Genomic DNA, 11571 nt, shown 5'->3' on the forward strand with positions numbered 1-11571 from the left:
ACTCGATACAAACAACTAAACAACACGTGAGTTTTAAATAACGGAGGTGGAAATCAATGCTGTGGCACATTTCAGGTAAACACACCGAAGGAGGAGGATGACAGAATAAAAGCTGCATAGAATAAATATAAATCTCTAATGTAGAGAAGAAAACTTTGGACCATCATGTGCTGTTTTAACTCTCAAACTTATCTTCTTATTGCAACATCTATTTATATAGTAAGAGGGCTTCTTTTACCATCTTTCATATCTCATAAATTTCTGCCTTTTTCTTGCCAAAAATTTACTTTTTCCACAAAGATAACAATATAAATATACACCTCTGCTCTGGAGTGTCTCTGTGCAAACTGTGCAGCGCTGGGTTCTTCTTCACTACCTTAATTAGAGCAGGATAGAAAACTGAGACCTAAACTCCCATCGTTAAAAGAAACACAAGTGCCACAACTTTTTTTTTTGCGCGTCATTTCCCATCTTTCAGGCAGCCGCTGGTTTGTTTACCGGTACAGATTTACAAAAAACAACTAGCAGACTTTTGAAACTTGCCTGTACATCCCAGTTTACAGTGTCTACAGCTAGGTAGCATTTCTATTATCTGGCAATCTGCAGTCAATTCATCATTTTATCAGTGAAAAGTTAATGGTAAAAATGCCCGTCTTAAGTCCCCTGTATTCAAATTTCTTGTTGTATTTAATCATCTGTCTAAAGATATTCACATCCTCACATTTGAGAAGCTAAAACCAGCAAACATTCATTTGCTTTAAAGATCCCCTATTATGCTTTTTTGAATTTTTCCCATCTTTTAATGAGTTTAGTGTATGTAATAGATGTATAAAGTACAAAGACACACATTTCACTCAAAATGGAGCTTCCTCTCCCACAGAGAGCACTTCTTCTCTGCCTGAAAATGCCTCGCCCACATTCCTGTTTGAAATGTCACTGATTGAGAAAGCCGGCCAGTTTTTTATCTGTGTTGCCCATCTGAGCAAGCACAGCCCCACCCAGTGGCTTGTTTGAATTTTGTTGACCAATCACAACAGAGTGGGCCAGCGGACCAATCAGAGCAGATATGACGCTGAAAAGGAGTATGATAGGGGCTCTTTAAATGATCAGTGGATCAGTTAGTTAGTTCAGCAGGCTAACTTAACGGTCTCTCCATCTTTCCCACTGAGCGCTGTGTATCTACTTGGATTCAGATGATTGGCCCAGTCAGAGGCTCAGAATACATTTAGTTTGAAATAACCATACTCCACTAACACGCCAGAGAAAATAACATCAGTGGAACAACGTTGATGTGAAACCTCAAGATGAAGAATTATGTTTAAAATCCAAAACATTGTTTTCAACTCAGTGATGTGGTGTGAAGATGCATCACAAGCTCTGACAGTTCAAAACACGATTCTTCATCTGGAGGATTATTAACAATAAATACATGTCAATGACACAGCCTTTTTGTTATATACAATAACATACTTCACACATTTACCGTAGAAAAATATTCTAACCATAGTTAGCAAAAAGGCAAAGTGCAAAAACAACAGAGGCCCTACATGGTTTTGCCGTTGTCTCATGGTAACCAATGGTAACCACTTTTAAAAGAAAATACCCACTTTGTTTTTTGGGTAAAGGAGATCAAATGTTCCATGGTGTCCTGACAGCAGTTTTTCTGGTGCAACATGGAGGAAAAACAGGCACAAACATCCTGTCTGAGGCCTCCGTTTGGTTAAATATTTGTCCCTTTATGATACCGTAAAAACAGAAAAAATAATATTTGAGTGAAAAGTAGTTTTTCATGAACAGAAAGGTCTTTTTGGTAGTTGATGTTGCTCCACAGTGCAGACAGAATGAGGACGTCTGAAGTCCCAAACATCCCAGAATAATCTCCGTGGTTAGGCCTGTTGTACCGTGTGGGAGCTGGTGTGTCCGTGTCAGGGCTTTTCAGTCTGTTTTTACAGCTGCAATTGCTTTGTTTTTTAACCCTGAATTAAATTAATCATGAATCCGTCATTTCTTTTTTCAATGAATTGATTTTTTGGCCTGTCAAAATAATGGAAATCAAAATTTCTCACAGCCCAAGTTAGCATATTGAAACTGCTTGTTTTGTCCAACCAGCAGTACAAAGAAAAGCATCAAATGTTCACATTTGAGCAGCTGGAATCAGTGAATTTAAGCAAATTATCAGAATACGTGCCAATTAATTTTCCATCAATCAACTAATTGTTTCAGTTCTCCTACAAGGAACTTCCCTAAAGTTCCATCCTGATGTTCCATCCTGCATCCATCGTGCCTCTGCTGCGGCGTGACATCAGCAGAGTTGCGTTCAAGATTTAACATCGTATCAAAAGGATTCCCGGCTCTTTGGGACATTAAAGACCCTCAGAAGGAAACCCTGGTTGCGTCCCTTTAACCTTGGGCAAAAGAAGGCTGCCACTTTTGCAATGGGACACAGTGTTTATGTGACCTCAAAGAAGCAAACAGGATGGGGAAGCTTATTTCCCAGGATGCCACAGTGATATGAAGACAGAAGGAGCTGCAGTAGAGACAATAGCTGAATCTCACTTCCCTGATTTGATATCTCCTCGCTCCTCGGCTGAAACAGAAGTGGTTCTGGCCCTCTTTCGTAAGGGCCGTCTCAAAGCTCTTATTCCTGCTCCGAGGATGGAGGATAGAGCTCGGAGGAGCGATTATCGAGGATGGAGGAGGGATCTCTGAGGAGCCATGAGCGAGGATGGAGGAGAAGATCTCTGAGGAGCTATTATCGAGGATGGAGGAGGGATCTCTGAGGAGCTATGAGCGAGGATACAGAAGAGCAGCCTTCCTGGAAGCTGTGCAGCTGAAAGCCGTTGCTAACTCCGCCCATACAGCTGAGAAATTCTCGGGACACTTCAGAAGAAAAGGACGTCTCGTTCCTCTAAAACACATTTCCTCATTTCCTCTATCCTCGCAGGATTTTCCCATGCTTCCTCGGTGGGAGACGGACTATAAGACCCAAGGAAGGGAAGCAAGCGAGGTGAGATTCAGCCATGCAGCTATCGCTGCAGTAGAGACAATGATAACAGGGATGGTTTTATCTGTACTACTTGGTTCCATCACAGCATTTTCTCTAAAGGGACGCACTGCTTCTCTGTGGCCACCAGAGGGAGCAGCAGTCTGCTGATCCTTCACACCAACCCAGCAAGAGGGAGGAAACAGGAGAACAAGACAGGAGGTCAAAATACAGAAGACAGGTGAAGATACAGTTGCCTGTTTCAGTCCCTGGATCCAAGGACAGGCAGAATAGGAACTCCTACTATCCAGGTGCATCTGCGCTGCGTTCCGGAGGCGTTGCGTACCCCTCGAGCGATCACAGCCATTCAAGTCAATGTTTGATAATCCACCAGCTGCACCGCGGCGTGTCCTAGAAATGTGCGTGAACCAGCTCCCCGCTCCGGTCCGCTAAAGATGCGCGGCAGGACGTTTGGACAGCCAGTCAGGAAGTGAAGTGTTTACCAAAAGTTACCCCCCAACATTGTATACGTCTCCTCTACAACACCACAGAAAACAAGACATTCATCTTGGAAAGACATAAGAGATCCTTTTTATAACATATAATAAGAGATGGTATGGGGTTTAACTGCAGGAGTGCTTGGAGTGTAAGGTAGATACTAGCTTAATAGACACAGGATTGTTCTGTAAAGTACTTCCAGAGATAATAAAATCTGCGAGTCGGGCAGCAAGACACTCTGGGTGTGGTATGGTGCGTGGCTGAAGATGGAACAAAACCGCGGCACAGGTGGAACACAGCACAGACATGCCCAGTGGAGAATCAGGGAAACCGTCTTCATGTGACCGATGACCGGTCTGGCCCTAAAAAGGCCAGACTTAATCTGACTCCAATTCTATGGTCACTGAATAGTGTTCGTTTACTGGTAGATCAGAGAAATAGACTCATGATTCAAAATAAGACTCAATATTCGTCCATTTAAAGTTAATAACAAGCTTTAGTGAATGATATTGCAAAATACAATAATCTTGTGCACAAGGATCAGATTACTTCAATGAGAAGCAAGTGTATTAACTTCTGCTTTTTTGAAGCATTAGGTTTAATCCTGCCTAATGTCTGTCTCCTTTTAGTGCTTTTCCAGTGTTTTATTTCTATTGGTCAGTCTGAATCTAGAAGTTTGGATTTTAGTTTCTACAAGCCTTGAGCCTTGTAAGACAGTTAATTGACAGATCTGTACTCTGAGAACATGATTTACTGTTCGGTCTTTGATTTGGGGTCAGTGCTAGGACTGCTGCTGCTGCACCAGCTTCCTAGCCTAGAAATCTAGACGCAACCTAGCGGCAGCAAAATTATTTTGCAGACAGGGGGGTCTAGGCACTCTCCGTTGACTTGCGAGCTGGAAAAACCAAACTCTGGTCAGGCCAATCACATCGTGTATAGAGTTGGTGGGCAGGGCTTATGGCTGCTGCTGCTGGGAACAGCGGTCTTCTGGAAGACTTGGAGTTAAGAATTTCTTTGAGAAAAGAACAAAGAACGGCACAGAAGTCATTCTTAAAAAGGAAGATGTGTTCGGAGTTTTGCCGACCAGATACGGCAAAAGTTTAATCTATCAACTAGCTTCTCTTCCTTCTTTGTTGCTCTGCCTGGTTGTGGCGCTATCGTGCAGAGGGAATTTGAAAGACAACCGTTTATCCCGCCCCTCGGATTGAGCCCTGTCAATGGTGAGTTCCCAGACTCAACATCTGGATGTGGGTCTGGCTTGTCAGGCTACCAGCTTCCTGTAATGTGGCATGACTTTGCTCTCGGGGAGGTAGAGCGCCATCTCCAGGGCAACCAGGATGGTGAACTCAAACGATATCAGCTCCCTCCTGCTGAAAGCATGACAGGCAGCCATAATTAAAAAACAATGCCTAAACACATTTTAAAACACAAAAGCTGATACTGGTTAAACTGGTAGATAAAAAAAAGAATAAACATAAAAGACTCAATATAAGACTCAAAAATGTGTTAACAAGGTAGAGATTTTATAGTCATACGTTGATTAAAAAAAATATGACTTCCCACTTAAAGATACAACCAAGTCTAGTTATAATGTAAAATCAGACATAAACTCACAGATTAAAGAAAACACTTACAGGTCCCATGACATGGTGCTCTTTGGATGCTTTTATATAGACCTTAGTGGTCCCCTAATACTGTATCTGAAGTCTCTTTTATATAGACCTTAGTGGTCCCCTAATACTGTATCTGAAGTCTCTTTTATATAGACCTTAGTGGTCCCCTAATACTGTATCTGAAGTCTCTTTTATATAGACCTTAGTGGTCCCCTAATACTGTATCTGAAGTCTCTTTTATATAGACCTTAGTGGTCCCCTAATACTGTATCTGAAGTCTCTTTTATATAGATCTTAGTGGTCCCCTAATACTGTATCTGAAGTCTCTTTTATATAGACCTTAGTGGTCCCCTAATACTGTATCTGAAGTCTCTTTTATATAGACCTTAGTGGTCCCCTAATACTGTATCTGAATTCTCCTTCCCGAAATTCAGCCTGGGTGCAGAATTACAGCCACTAGATCCAGTCCCACAATGAGCATTCCTTAGGATGTGCCATTTCTGTGTCTGTAGCTATTGAGGAGGCGAGAGGGGGGAGGCAAGGTGGAGGGGGTGTGGCCTTGACCAACTACCACTTTGCTCGTTTGAAAGCCATGAAGTCTCTCTTTCTCTCTCATGGGCGGACCAAATTCTCTGGGCGGGCAAAGCAGAGAAAGGGGAGGTAACCTTGCTCCTTATGACCTCATGAGGAGAAGATTCCAGATCGGCCCATCTGAGCTTTCATTTTCTCAGAGGCAGAGCAGGATACCCAGGGCTTGGTTTACACCTATCACCATTTCTAGCCACTGGCGGACCATAGGCAGGCTGGGGGAACGCATATTAATGTTAAAAAAACCTCATAAAGTGAAATTTTCATGCCATAGGACCTGTAATAAAGAATAAACAGTGGAGGAGAGTAGAGGGGGTGTGATGTGTTTGGAGGAGGGACTCCATCATTTAGAGAAGTGAACAGTTCCTGGTTTACCAGTGAAGAAGAAAGAGAGGCAGCGTTAAACCATCAGATCCTCCAACATGAACGTCTGTCAGTCTCTGACAAAAGAAGAAGTGCAGCAAAACCTCAAACACCCTACCCCCCCCCCCACACACACACACACACACACACGTGTAAAATGATAATAAACAAAATACTTACGTTCATAGGTTCACATTTTGTTTTAATAAAACAGCTTTTGATGCTGTTTGTTATGATTGTTTGATATTTGAGGGTTATTTTAGAGCTGAGGATGGATGTTGAAGTGGTGAAATAGAAGAAAAAACTAAAATGTACTTAAATAAATATGTACTAATATATCAAATAAAATGTTTTATAGGTTTAAATTTAGTCTAAATAACATTTTTAACTGTTCTTTTTCATATCTAATAGGACAGTACGATTTCTTACACGTTTTGTTCAGCTATTTTAGGGACTGTAAACAAATTATTTTGGTGGGAGGGAGGCTGAATCTTATATTCCTAAAAAGCACTTTGCAGTCTTTTCAGTATTTTCTTTGGAAAAAAGTTCTTTACCCTCTCAACATTTTATAAAAACAATACATTTAAGGCAAAAAGAAACAACAGTAAAACTGTAGCTACTCTCTATTTTGGGATAAAGAGATGCAAAATGGTTTGGCATGTTACCGTGGCGACGACTCTGTTGTTGCTGATTAGAGCTGTCAATCTTCCTCTATAATACCATTCAAATTTGTAATTTCTTTAAATATTCGAATAATATTCAAATATTTAATGCTCAAATGCAGCAAGTTAAATATATATACACTACTCAGTTTTATGCATTGTCAATGCCACTTTAAGCATGTGTTTGTTGTTACACATTCTTTCCACTAGAGGGACTTCCAACATCAGCCTGGCCTTAGAATAGAATAGAATAAATCTTTATTGTCCTCCAGGGTGGACATTTTTCTTTGGCTCACCAGACATACAAGACAGATAAACATACAGACAACATCTCAAACATAGTAAGTTGAGTATAAAAAATATGAAACGAAAAAATATCAGGGTAAAAATGAATAAATAGCAGCTCAGTTTGATTTTGAGTTCAGTTTTGTTGAGGATACTGATGGCATTTGGAATAAAGGATTTTTTAAATACACTTTTTGCCAGAGGCACTCTGAATCACCTGCCAGACTTCAGGAGCTCAAACTGGCTGGAAAATTCTGTCAGTGTATATTTGGGTCAGGTGTTTTTGGGGTTTTCCCACTATTTTGCTAGCCATTGACACTATCCTGTTAAGCTTGTTCTTAAGTTTGCAGCTTAAATGGCCAAACCAAGCAGAGCGGTGAAAAGTTAAAACACTTTCAGTGTTGTATGCTAGCTCAGTAATCTGGGCACTGACGCCCAGACAGCTCAGTCTTCTAAGGAGACTGAGTCGTTGTGAGCATTTCTTCAAAATATAGTCTGTGTTATTTGAAAAAGTTAGATGGTTGTCAAGAACGGTACCTAGGTACTTAAAATTTCCCACAGCTAGTCCATTTAGTAAAACAGGCTCTGTTGTTATGTCTTGTTTTTTGCAAAAGAGTAACTTGTTTGTCTTTGCCACATTGATCTCTAGCTCGCTATCTTTGCACCATGCTTCAAGAGCCTTTACGTGTGCTAGATAGGAGGCCTCACCAAGGGGATCAGTTTTTTGTAAAAGGCCAACTAAGGCCATGTCATCAGCGTATTTTATCAATTTAAAGGTGCTATTATTTACAGAAAACTCATTTGTGAATAGAGAGAAAAGCAAAGGGGAAAGAACGCTGCCTTGTGGGCAGCCTGTACTGATGTTATGCACTCCTGACAAAATGCCATTTACACATACCCTCTGAAGGCGACAGGAGAGAAAGTCCCTGATCCAGAGAATCAGACCCTTATCTATGTTAATATTGGCTAGTCTTTGCAGGAGAATGTGTAGCTTCATAGAATTAAAAGCTGCACTAAAGTCTACAAATAGGACTCTAGCATGCCCTTTAGGGAGTGCAAGCTGTTTTGAAATAGAGTCTAGGAGGACCAGCACAGCATCATCAGTCCCTCTGTCACTTCTATAAGCGAACTTCAGTTGAGATCTACCAAAACTCTCTCCATTGTTTAACACAATATGGAGGTGATGGCTATGGGTCAGAAATCTTCAGGCTTACTTGCATCAGGCTTCTTAAGTGTGGGCCTTATTAAAGAAAATTTCCAAGATGTGGGTACACCATCAACTAGGAGGGAGTTCAAAAGCCTTGAAAAAACACCTTTTAATTGTGGGGCACAATCTTTAAGCAAGCGGGCTTTCAGGCCATCTGGCCTTATTCGGCTTTAGGTTGGTGAGGCTTTTGGCAACAGCATCTTCTGTGATAAGTAAAGTAAGTAAGTAAGTAAAATTTATTTATATAGCACCTTTCACAGACAAGAATGGTCACAAAGTGCTTTACAGTCGGAACAAATAAAAGAAACAACAACAAATAAAATACAATCCAAAGCCATATTGCTAACTAAATGCTTGTCTAAAAAGAAGAGTCTATAGTGACCCTATAGGGAGATTTTTACAGATGTCATCATGCTCACCCTTATCATCCACAGCATCAAACCTGTAGAAGAACATATTCATTTCATCTACAAGACTTTGACTGCAAGCTACAAGACTGTCACCTTTTTTGCAACTTTTTCCCATTAAAGTGTTTAAACCCTCCCAGGCCTGTTTTATGTTACCGCTAAAAAAGTTACTCTCTATCTTGTAGGGGTGTAACGATTCATCTACTACATTGATGTATCGATTTCTATTCCTATGATCCAACTACATCGATCTGTGCTCGGCAAGTTAGCCTTCCGGACGACATATATTGATCTAACATCATTTTAAAAGGTGATCAATCGATTGCATCGATACTAGGAAATAACACATAGGACTTAAGCACGTCAGACTTTATATGGATGTTTTTTCTTAGCACTTTTAATGAATGCATTTTGGGCAAGGTAGAGGCGAAGATCGTTTGATCTCAGATCGCGAGTCCTCAGTCAACCACGGAGTCTCTTTTATCTGACCCCTGCACATGATTCCCATCCTCGTCGACATGTTTGTAGTGGCAGTTTCCTTTGCAGCAGGGGGTAAAGTTTTCAAAGTTTAGTAAATTAAAACAAATAAGTCACTCTGAGACTAAAACCAAGTTGGGGTTTTGTATTGTATTAAAAAAGATATATTTGCAAATAGGAGCAATGTGGCCCAGTGTGGAGTCAGTTTCTCAAATGAGTGAACAAGAACACTAGGCTTATATGCATCTTCAGAGTGACAACACACACGCACTTGGATTATTATGACGCTACAATTTTTACAGGCAATCTGATACACGTGAAGACAATCAGAGAAATACAAGAGACATCTTGGAGACATCTCACCTCCTCCTCCCTGTACGACTGTCATCCCCCCAGTTACAGCTAAACTGGCATGAGAAAACTAGAGATAGTTTTAGGGTGACCTTGTAGCCCCTATCTGTTCAGACAAACAGTGCTTACATTATGTTCCAGACTGGATGTCTCACAAAGTTAGAATCAAAATCTACATGTGGGAATGAGATAAACTCTTTCAGCATTTGTGAGGGAATTAAAGTACAAATGAAACTATGAAAAAATATAAGGAATTATGCTTAAATGTAATTTACCCATTACATTAGTCAGAGACTAGGCAAAAACTCAGCTCAGGCAAAAAACATCACAGCAACAGTTGCCAAGTTTATCTGCAAAGATATGTGACCCTACAGTGTGGTTGAAAATCCGGGGTTCCGTGAAATGATTCAAACATTGGAGCCAAGGTACACGATACCAAGCCTACCACACTTCTCAGAAAAGGTTGTTCCTGCATTGTACTAAAGTATTAAGAATGATATGAAGCTGTCGTTTTCTCAAGCTGAACGAGTAGTGATAATGACGGATGGCTGGACGTCATGCTTAAATCAAGGGTATGTGACAATTACCTCTTATCACATTGATCCGGAGTGGAAAATGAAGACCTTTGTTCTGCAAACCAGAGTTTTAAATGAAGCCAACACTGGTAAAAATATTGGCGCATTACTGCGTGAAGCCTGCATGGAGTGGAAAATCTCTGACAAGAATCTTGCCATCGTCACAGATAACGCCAGGAACATGATTGGCCGGTGCAGAAGCCCAGTTCAGTCCACACATTACCTGCTTCACACATACACTCAACCTTGCCTCGCAGAAGGGTTTGGGGGTGGACCGTGCTTCCAGGTTGTTGGGGAAAGTGCAAAAATTATTGGATATTTTCACCGCAGCACAATTGCATGTCACATCCTACAGGAAAAACAAACTCTAATGGATTTACCAAAACATAAACTGATCCATGACATAATCACCAGATGGAACAGTTCATTCAAAATGCTTTTTTTGAACAACAGCCAGCTATAATGGCAACTCTGATGTCCAAGGATCTACGAAAGGGGGTCACAGATGCAGGCACGCTGAGTGAGAGTGATATTGCCAACATGGATGACATTGTTCAGTTGATGGGTCCTTTCAAAATGGCAACCACTATGATGTGTGAAGAAGACCAGCCAACTCTCTCTGCAATTGCTCCTCTTCAAGCAAAACTGCTGAAACTAACACAGTCTCACTTCCTACTCGTCAAATGTATGACGCATGCCCAAGGACCCCTGGCGTTAAGTTTCAACCAAAGAGGTGTAGCCGTTGCGTTATTTTTCAACGAGGGGGTCTGTCAGATAGACATTCATGTTAATCCCTCACCGTCGGATATCGACGAAAGAAAAAACACGCCCCCTTAACTCAAAAATCTCTAACCATTTTATTATTGGTATTTTTAGCCCAATAACCGCTGTTTTAATCAACATTATTCACAAGATATTATCGTGGTTTATATGTATTTAATTTATTGTTATTATTTCGGTCTATTTTGGCCAGGGAAGCTGGGTTGCTTTTTTGTTTATTTATAATTTTAAAACTATAACGCTAGATCTATCAACATTTATTTAGATGTTATTTCTTTATTTTAATAATATAATTTTCATCTTATTACCGGTGCAGTATTACACTATGCTGTAATACAGAACATTACGATATGATCCGAGCTAGACTCATTCAAAGCCGATATCCCCCAATGCAATGCGGGCATTCATTTCAAAGAATCAGACAGCGATCAGCGGGTCTTTAACGACAATATATATATATATATATATATATATATATATGGAAACAGGAATGGTTGTATCTTGCCTAACCTACTTTTTTTAACTCCTCCTAGAGCGTGAGTGCACAAAAATGTACATGTAGACTTGGTGGACCCTCATGACAAAAGGTTATCAAAAGGATTTTGATAGCTAACACAATGCACAAGGACCAACTTCCTGTAGGGGGCTGTCAAAACAGGAAGTTGCTTATCTTACCAATATATTTATTTATTTATTTATATATATATACATGTCTTTAAACCCAAAGGTTGTGAGTTGAGTTCAAGCCTCCAGGGTGAATATGAATGATTTGTCCCTTTTAG

This window comes from Perca fluviatilis, chromosome 5, assembly GCF_010015445.1.
Source record: "Perca fluviatilis chromosome 5, GENO_Pfluv_1.0, whole genome shotgun sequence".
Classification (NCBI taxonomy): domain Eukaryota; kingdom Metazoa; phylum Chordata; class Actinopteri; order Perciformes; family Percidae; genus Perca; species Perca fluviatilis.